Source organism: Coregonus clupeaformis, unplaced genomic scaffold (genome assembly GCF_020615455.1).
Source record: "Coregonus clupeaformis isolate EN_2021a unplaced genomic scaffold, ASM2061545v1 scaf0382, whole genome shotgun sequence".
Classification (NCBI taxonomy): Eukaryota; Metazoa; Chordata; class Actinopteri; order Salmoniformes; family Salmonidae; genus Coregonus; species Coregonus clupeaformis.
Genome location: NW_025533837.1, coordinates 90,001 through 99,071, shown reverse-complemented (window position 1 = coordinate 99,071; position 9,071 = coordinate 90,001).

Here is a 9,071-nt window from a genome sequence, read left to right as displayed (position 1 = left end):
ACTCATGGGCGGCGCACAATTGGCCCAGCGTCGTCCAGGGTAGGGGAGGGAATGGCCGGCAGGGATGTAGCTCAGTTGATAGAGCATGGCGTTTGCAACGCCAGGGTTGTGGGTTCGATTCCCACGGGGGGCCAGTATAAAAAAATATGTATTCACTAACTGTAAGTCGCTCTGGATAAGAGCGTCTGCTAAATGACTAAAATGTAAAATGTAATATCTAATAAACAACAGATATCTAATTAACAACAGATATCTAATAAACAACAGATATCTAATAAACAACAGATATCTAATAAACAACAGATATCTAATAAACAACAGATATCTAATAAACAGCAGATATCTAATAAACAGCAGATATCTAATAAACAACATATATCTAATAAGCAACAGATATCTAATAAACAGCATATATCTAATAAACAGCATATATCTAATAAACAGCATATATCTAATAAACAGCAGATATCTAATAAACAACAGATATCTAATAAACAGCAGATATCTAATTAACAGCAGATATCTAATTAACAGCATATATCTAATAAGCAACAGATATCTAATAAACAGCAGATATCTAATAAACAGCAGATATCTAATAAACAGCAGATATCTAATAAACAACAGATATCTAATAAACAACAGATATCTAATAAACAACAGATATCTAATAAACAGCAGATATCTAATAAACAGCATATATCTAATAAACAACAGATATCTAATAAACAGCAGATATCTAATAAACAGCATATATCTAATAAACAACAGATATCTAATAAACAGCAGATATCTAATAAACAACAGATATCTAATAAACAACAGATATCTAATAAACAGCAGATATCTAATATACAACATACATCTAATAAACAGCAGATATCTAATAAACAACAGATATCTAATAAACAACAGATATCTAATAAACAGCAGATATCTAATAAACAACATACATCTAATAAACAACATACATCTAATAAACAACAGATATCTAATAAACAACAGATATCTAATAAACAGCAGATATCTAATAAACAACAGATATCTAATAAACAACAGATATCTAATAAACAACAGATATCTAATAAGCAACATATATCTAATAAACAACAGATATCTAATAAACAACAGATATCTAATAAACAACAGATATCTAATAAACAACAGATATCTAATAAGCAACATATATCTAATAAACAGCATATATCTAATAAACAGCATATATCTAATAAACAACATTTTACATTTACATTTTAGTCATTTAGCAGACGCTCTTATCCAGAGCGACTTACAGTTAGTGAATACATATATATATTGTGACGTCACGAGAGGCTACACAGCTTTCAGCGGGATTGCTCAAGTAGTGCAAGGAGACAAGGTTCAAACAAAACAAGGATTTTATTATAGGTCTTGGGAAATTAACGAAAATATAACAAAATTCTGTTCTCTTGTGGCTCTTTAAGGGTTAACAGTTCAGGGATGTCTCTTCCACATCCAAAATCATAATTCTCACTCGCTCAGATAACTTTTCCCCAGCCTTACTGTAGTCCACGTTGCAGCTAGTGGCCAACCCAGCAAAAAGTCCTTCCAAATGTCTCTCACGTATTTCCACAGGTGCATATATCCAAAGGTGAGTATTTCCCAAAGGTAAGTATCTCCAAATCCTTATATTCCTCATGGAAGTGGACGTGCAGCACTCTTGTCCTCCAGAGAGCCCAGGTTGGAGACTGTGTCTCTTCCCTTCCCAAACCTTCAGCTCATCAGCTCCTCATTTGTTTCAGCTGCGTGGGAAGATTGGCCATAGAGGGGTGGAGTTCCCGACCATACCAGCAGATGGAGCCATAGCTGTCTGGGTTTGCAGCCACCTCAGGGGGATGTAACGTCCCTCCAGGACACAGCCTCTCGTGACATCACACATCCCCCTCCTCGGGACCGACGTCCTCGTCGGGGTAAAGGCAGCGAAGAAGGCATCACGCCGGGAGAGGGCGTCCGCATTGCCGTGGTGCTTGCCAGACTGCTCTCTCTTCAACTCCTCCAACTCTAGGACCAGGGACTCAGCCTCCTGTTGTCTCTCCTTGAGTTTCTTACTGAACGCATCAGCCTTGGTTTTAGCAGAGTTTAGCTTCTGTTGAGCAGCTTTCAGTTCCTTCTCTCTCTCTGCCTCCGCATTCTTCATCTTGTTCTCCAACACCTTGTACTTCTCCTCTGCCTTCTTCTGGACCTCCTTACTACTGCGCAGGGTCTCCTCACACTCCTCGATGGTCCTGCGCAGCCTCTCCAGCTCCTCCTGTTGCTTAGGGAAGGAGCTCTGTTGGAGTTTAGCCTGGAGGATATCTAACTCTTCTGTCTTCATGTCTAACTGTTGCTTTAACAAACGATACCTCTCAGCGGTCCCCTTCAGACCAGACAGTTCTTTGTCCAGATTCTGTACCTCCGTCTCTGTGTCGGTCTGGGCACCTGCCATCCCTATCAGAGCCCGGGCGGGAGTGAGTAACTCGGAGGATTGCACCGGAGCCTTCCCAGGATGAGTCTTGCCTCTCCGTTTCCGAGGTACTCGGGTTATCCTCTCCTGAGACTCTCTCCAGAGTGGGTAAAAGGCTGGGCAGTCTCGTCCAATTAGGACAGGGACGGGGAGGGAATCAACCACCCCCGCCGTCGTGTGTATGGTTCCCCGTGTGCTGGTCATTGTAAGTTCAGTAATGGGGTATTCTCTGGTGTCCCCATGGACACAGGAAACTGGGAGGACTTTCCCCGGGGTCAGACACGTTGGGCCCACCAAATCCTTACGCACCAGGGTGGCCCGGCTACCAGAATCCAGTAAGGCCTCCACATCATGGTGATTCACAGTTACCGGGCAGGTGGGGGTCGATCTGGGCCGCCATCTACGACTCCCAAGAGCGAGGCAAAACGGTGTGTGGGTGCTGAGCTGGAGGACTCCGCAGTGGGCATAGGTTCATCGGCTGGTTTCCCACACTGCCAGGAGATATGTCCCATCTCCCCACACCGGTAACACTGTCGAGTTTCCACCTCCTGGTGTACTCTTCTTGGACCCGCCTGGTTTCTGGCTCCCCCTGGAGCCGGGATAAGTCCTGACGTGGCTGGGTTCGAGACCTTGGGGTCCTTTGGACGGGTTCTTCCCATTTGTGGTGGGGCCGCACTCCTGGGGTCTTTTCGGGAAGCATTCAGCATCTCCGCTGTGGCCTGGTACTTTTCCACAGCTTCCACGGTCAGATCAGCCGTGGTCAAGGCCTGTTGACTGAGGAACCGTTTTGCCTCATAAGGCAGGGCGCGTAGGTAACGATCCACCACAACGGCCTCCACCACCGCCGCTGCTGTATTCCTCTGCGGATCCAGCCATTTCCTTGCGATTCGGACAAGTTCATGCATCTGCGCCCGAGGAGGTTGGTCTGGTTGGAAGGTCCAGCCGTGAAAGCGCTGGGCCATACCAAACTTTGTGAGTCCATATCTGCTGAGGATCTCAGACTTCAGGGCATCATAGTCAGTAACCTGGTCAGGGCCCAGGTCCCGGACAGCATTCAGCGATTCCCCGGTTAGAAAGGGGGCTAACAGACCAACCCACTGTTGCTTGGGCCAGGCTTCCCTAGTGGCCGTGGCCTCAAATGCATGCAGGTATGCCTCAATGTCATCGGTAGCTCCCATCTTAGATATAAAGTCACTTGCCTTTATTGGGCGGGTATTTTGGACAACCCTCTGTCTCTGCAACTGCAATTCCTCTGCCTTCAGAAGGTTGGCTTTCTTTTGCTCCTCCAAGAGAGCCACGTTTGCTTGCATCTGGGCTTGCTGGCCAGCAACAAGGGCTTTCAATATGTCCTCCATTTCAGTCGGCGGGGAGCCTACGGCCAACTTGGAAAACTGGGTGATCAAACCTTCGGTATCCTCCTCTGACATGCACTATTAACGCTTGAGCGTGCCCGTATTCTCCACCATCTGTGACGTCACGAGAGGCTACACAGCTTTCAGCGGGATTGCTCAAGTAGTGCAAGGAGACAAGGTTCAAACAAAACAAGGATTTTATTATAGGTCTTGGGAAATTAACGAAAATATAACAAAATTCTGTTCTCTTGTGGCTCTTTAAGGGTTAACAGTTCAGGGATGTCTCTTCCACATCCAAAATCATAATTCTCACTCGCTCAGATAACTTTTCCCCAGCCTTACTGTAGTCCACGTTGCAGCTAGTGGCCAACCCAGCAAAAAGTCCTTCCAAATGTCTCTCACGTATTTCCACAGGTGCATATATCCAAAGGTGAGTATTTCCCAAAGGTAAGTATCTCCAAATCCTTATATTCCTCATGGAAGTGGACGTGCAGCACTCTTGTCCTCCAGAGAGCCCAGGTTGGAGACTGTGTCTCTTCCCTTCCCAAACCTTCAGCTCATCAGCTCCTCATTTGTTTCAGCTGCGTGGGAAGATTGGCCATAGAGGGGTGGAGTTCCCGACCATACCAGCAGATGGAGCCATAGCTGTCTGGGTTTGCAGCCACCTCAGGGGGATGTAACGTCCCTCCAGGACACAGCCTCTCGTGACATCACAATATATAATTATTTTTCATACTGGCCCCCCGTGGGAAACGAACCCACAACCCTGGCGTTGCAAACGCCATGCTCTATCAACTGAGCTACATCCCTGCCGGCCATTCCCTCCCCTACCCTGGACGACGCTGGGTCAATTGTGCGCCGCCCATGAGTCTCCCGGTCGCTGCCGGCTGCGACAGAGCCTGGATTCGAACCAGGATCTCTAGTGGCACAGTTAGCACTGCGATGCAGTGCCTTAGACCACTGCGCCACTCAGGAGTGATATCTAATAAACAACAGATATCTAATAAACAACAGATATCTAATAAACAACAGATATCTAATAAACAACAGATATCTAATAAGCAACATATATCTAATAAACAGCAGATATCTAATAAACAACAGATATCTAATGAACAACAGATATCTAATAAACAACAGATATCTAATAAACAACAGATATCTAATAAACAACAGATATCTAATAAACAACAGATATCTAATAAACAGCAGATATCTAATAAACAGCATATATCTAATAAACAACAGATATCTAATAAACAACAGATATCTAATAAACAACAGATATCTAATAAACAACAGATATCTAATAAACAGCAGATATCTAATTAACAACAGATATCTAATAAACAACAGATATCTAATAAACAGCATATATCTAATAAACAACAGATATCTAATAAACAACAGATATCTAATAAACAACAGATATCTAATAAACAACAGATATCTAATAAACAGCAGATATCTAATAAACAGCAGAATCATATTATTATAGAATCATGCCATATTATTATCATGTCATATTATTATAGAATCATGTCATATTATTATAGAATAATGTCATATTATTATAGAATCATGTCATATTATTATAGAATCATGTCATATTATTATCATGTCATATTATTATAGAATCATGTTATATTATTATAGAATCATGCCATATTATTATCATGTCATATTATTATAGAATCATTTCATATTATTATCATGTCATATTATTATAGAATCATGTCATATTATTATCATGTCATATTATTATAGAACCATGTCATATTATTATAGAATCATGTCATATTATTATATAATCATATCATATTATTATAATGTCATATTATTATAGAATTATGTCATATTATTATAGAATCATGTCATATTATTATAGAATCATGTCATATTATTATCATGTCATATTATTATAGAATCATGTCATATTATTATAGAATCATGTCATATTATTATCATGCCATATTATTATAGAATCATGCCATATTATTATCATGTCATATTATTATAGAATCATGTCATATTATTATCATGTCATATTATTATAGAATCATGTCATATTATTATCATGTCATATTATTATAGAATTATGTCATATTATTATAGAATCATGTCATATTATTATATAATCATGTCATATTATTATAGAATCGTGTCATATTATTATAGAATCATGTCATATTATTATCATGTCATATTATTATAGGATCATGTCATATTATTATCATGTCATATTATTATAGAATCATGTCATATTATTATAGAATCATGTTATATTATTATAGAATCATGTCATATTATTATCATGTCATATTATTATAGAATCATGTCATATTATTATAGAATCATATCATATTATTATAATGTCATATTATTATAGAATTATGTCATATTATTATAGAATCATGTCATATTATTATAGAACCATGTCATATTATTATAGAATCATGTCATATTATTATAGAATCATGTCATATTATTATAGAATCATGTCATATTATTATAGAATCATGTCATATTATTATCATGTCATATTATTATAGAATCATGCCATATTATTATCATGTCATATTATTATAGAATCATGTCATATTATTATAGAATAATGTCATATTATTATAGAATCATGTCATATTATTATAGAATCATGTCATATTATTATCATGTCATATTATTATAGAATCATGTCATATTATTATAGAATCATGTCAAATTATTATCATGCCATATTATTATAGAATCATGCCATATTATTATCATGTCATATTATTATAGAATCATGTCATATTATTATCATGTCATATTATTATAGAATCATGTCATATTATTATCATGTCATATTATTATAGAACCATGTCATATTATTATAGAATCATGTCATATTATTATAGAATCATATCATATTATTATAATGTCATATTATTATAGAATTATGTCATATTATTATAGAATCATGTCATATTATTATAGAACCATGTCATATTATTATAGAATAATGTCATATTATTATAGAATCATGTCATATTATTATAGAATCGTGTCATATTATTATAGAATCATGCCATATTATTATCATGTCATATTATTATAGAATCATGTCATATTATCATCATGTCATTTTATTATAGAATCATGTCATATTATTATAGAATCATGTCATATTATTATAGAATCATGTCATATTATTTTAGAATCATGTCATATTATTATAGAATCATGTCATATTATTATAGAATCATGTCATATTATTATAGAATCGTGTCATATTATTATAGAATCATGTCATATTATCATCATGTCATTTTATTATAGAATCATGTCATATTATTATAGAATCATGTCATATTATTATAGAATCATGTCATATTATTATAGAATCATGTCATATTGTTATAGAATAATGTCATATTATTATAGAATCATGCCATATTATTATAGAATCATGTCATATTATTATAGAATCATGTCATATTATTATAGAATCATGTCATATTATTATAGAATCATGCCATATTATTATCATGTCATATTATTATAGAATCATGTCATATTATTTTAGAATCATGTCATATTATTATAGAATCATGCCATATTATTCTAGAATCATGTCATATTATTCTAGAATCATGTCATATTATTCTAGAATCATGTCATATTATTATAGAATCATGTCATATTATTATAGAATCATGTCATATTATTATAGAATCATGTCATATTATTATAGAATCATGTCATATTTTTATAGAATCATATCATATTATTATAGAATCATGTCATATTATTATAGAATCATGTCATATTATTATAGAATCATGTCATATTATTATAGAATCTTGCCATATTATTATAGAATCATGCCATATTATTATAGAATCATGTCATATTATTATAGAATCATGTCATATTATTATAGAATCATGCCATATTATTATAGAATCATGTCATATTATTATAGAATCATGTCATATTATTATAGAATCATGTCATATTATTATAGAATCATGTCATATTATTATCATGTCATATTATTATAGAATCATGCCATATTATTATCATGCCATATTATTATAGAATCATGTCATATTATTATAGAATCATGCCATATTATTATAGAATCATGTCATATTATTATAGAATCATGTCATATTATTATAGAATCATGCCATAATATTATAGAATCATGCCATATTATTATCATGTCATATTATTATAGAATCATGTCATATTATTATAGAATCATGTCATATTATTATAGAATCATGCCATATTATTATCATGTCATATTATTATAGAATCATGTCATATTATTATATAATCATGTCATATTATTCTAGAATCATGCCATATTATTATCATGCCATAGTATTATAGAATCATGTCATATTATTATAGAATCATGTCATATTATTATAGAATCATGTCATATTATTATAGAATCATGCCATATTATTATCATGCCATATATACAGTGGGGGAAACAGTATTTAGTCAGCCACCAATTGTGCAAGTTCTCCCACTTAAAAAGATGAGAGAGGCCTGTAATTTTCATCATAGGTACACGTCAACTATGACAGACAAATTGAGAGAAACAAATCCAGAAAATCACATTGTAGGATTTTTTATGAATTTATTTGCAAATTATGGTGGAAAATAAGTATTTGGTCACCTACAAACAAGCAAGATTTCTGGCTCTCACAGACCTGTAACTTCTTCTTTAAGAGGCTCCTCTGTCCTCCACTCATTACCTGTATTAATGGCACCTGTTTGAACTTGTTATCAGTATAAAAGACACCTGTCCACAACCTCAAACAGTCACACTCCAAACTCCACTATGGCCAAGACCAAAGAGCTGTCAAAGGACACCAGAAACAAAATTGTAGACCTGCACCAGGCTGGGAAGACTGAATCTGCAATAGGTAAGTAGCTTGGTTTTAAGAAATCAACTGTGGGAGCAATTATTAGGAAATGGAAGACATACAAGACCACTGATAATCTCCCTCGATCTGGGGCTCCACGCAAGATCTCACCCCGTGGGGTCAAAATGATCACAAGAACGGTGAGCAAAAATCACAGAACCACACGGGGGGACCTAGTGAATGACCTGCAGAGAGCTGGGACCAAAGTAACAAAGCCTACCATCAGTAACACACTACGCCGCCAGGGACTCAAATCCTGCAGTGCCAGACGTGTCCCCCTGCTTAAGTCAGTACATGTCCAGGCCCGTC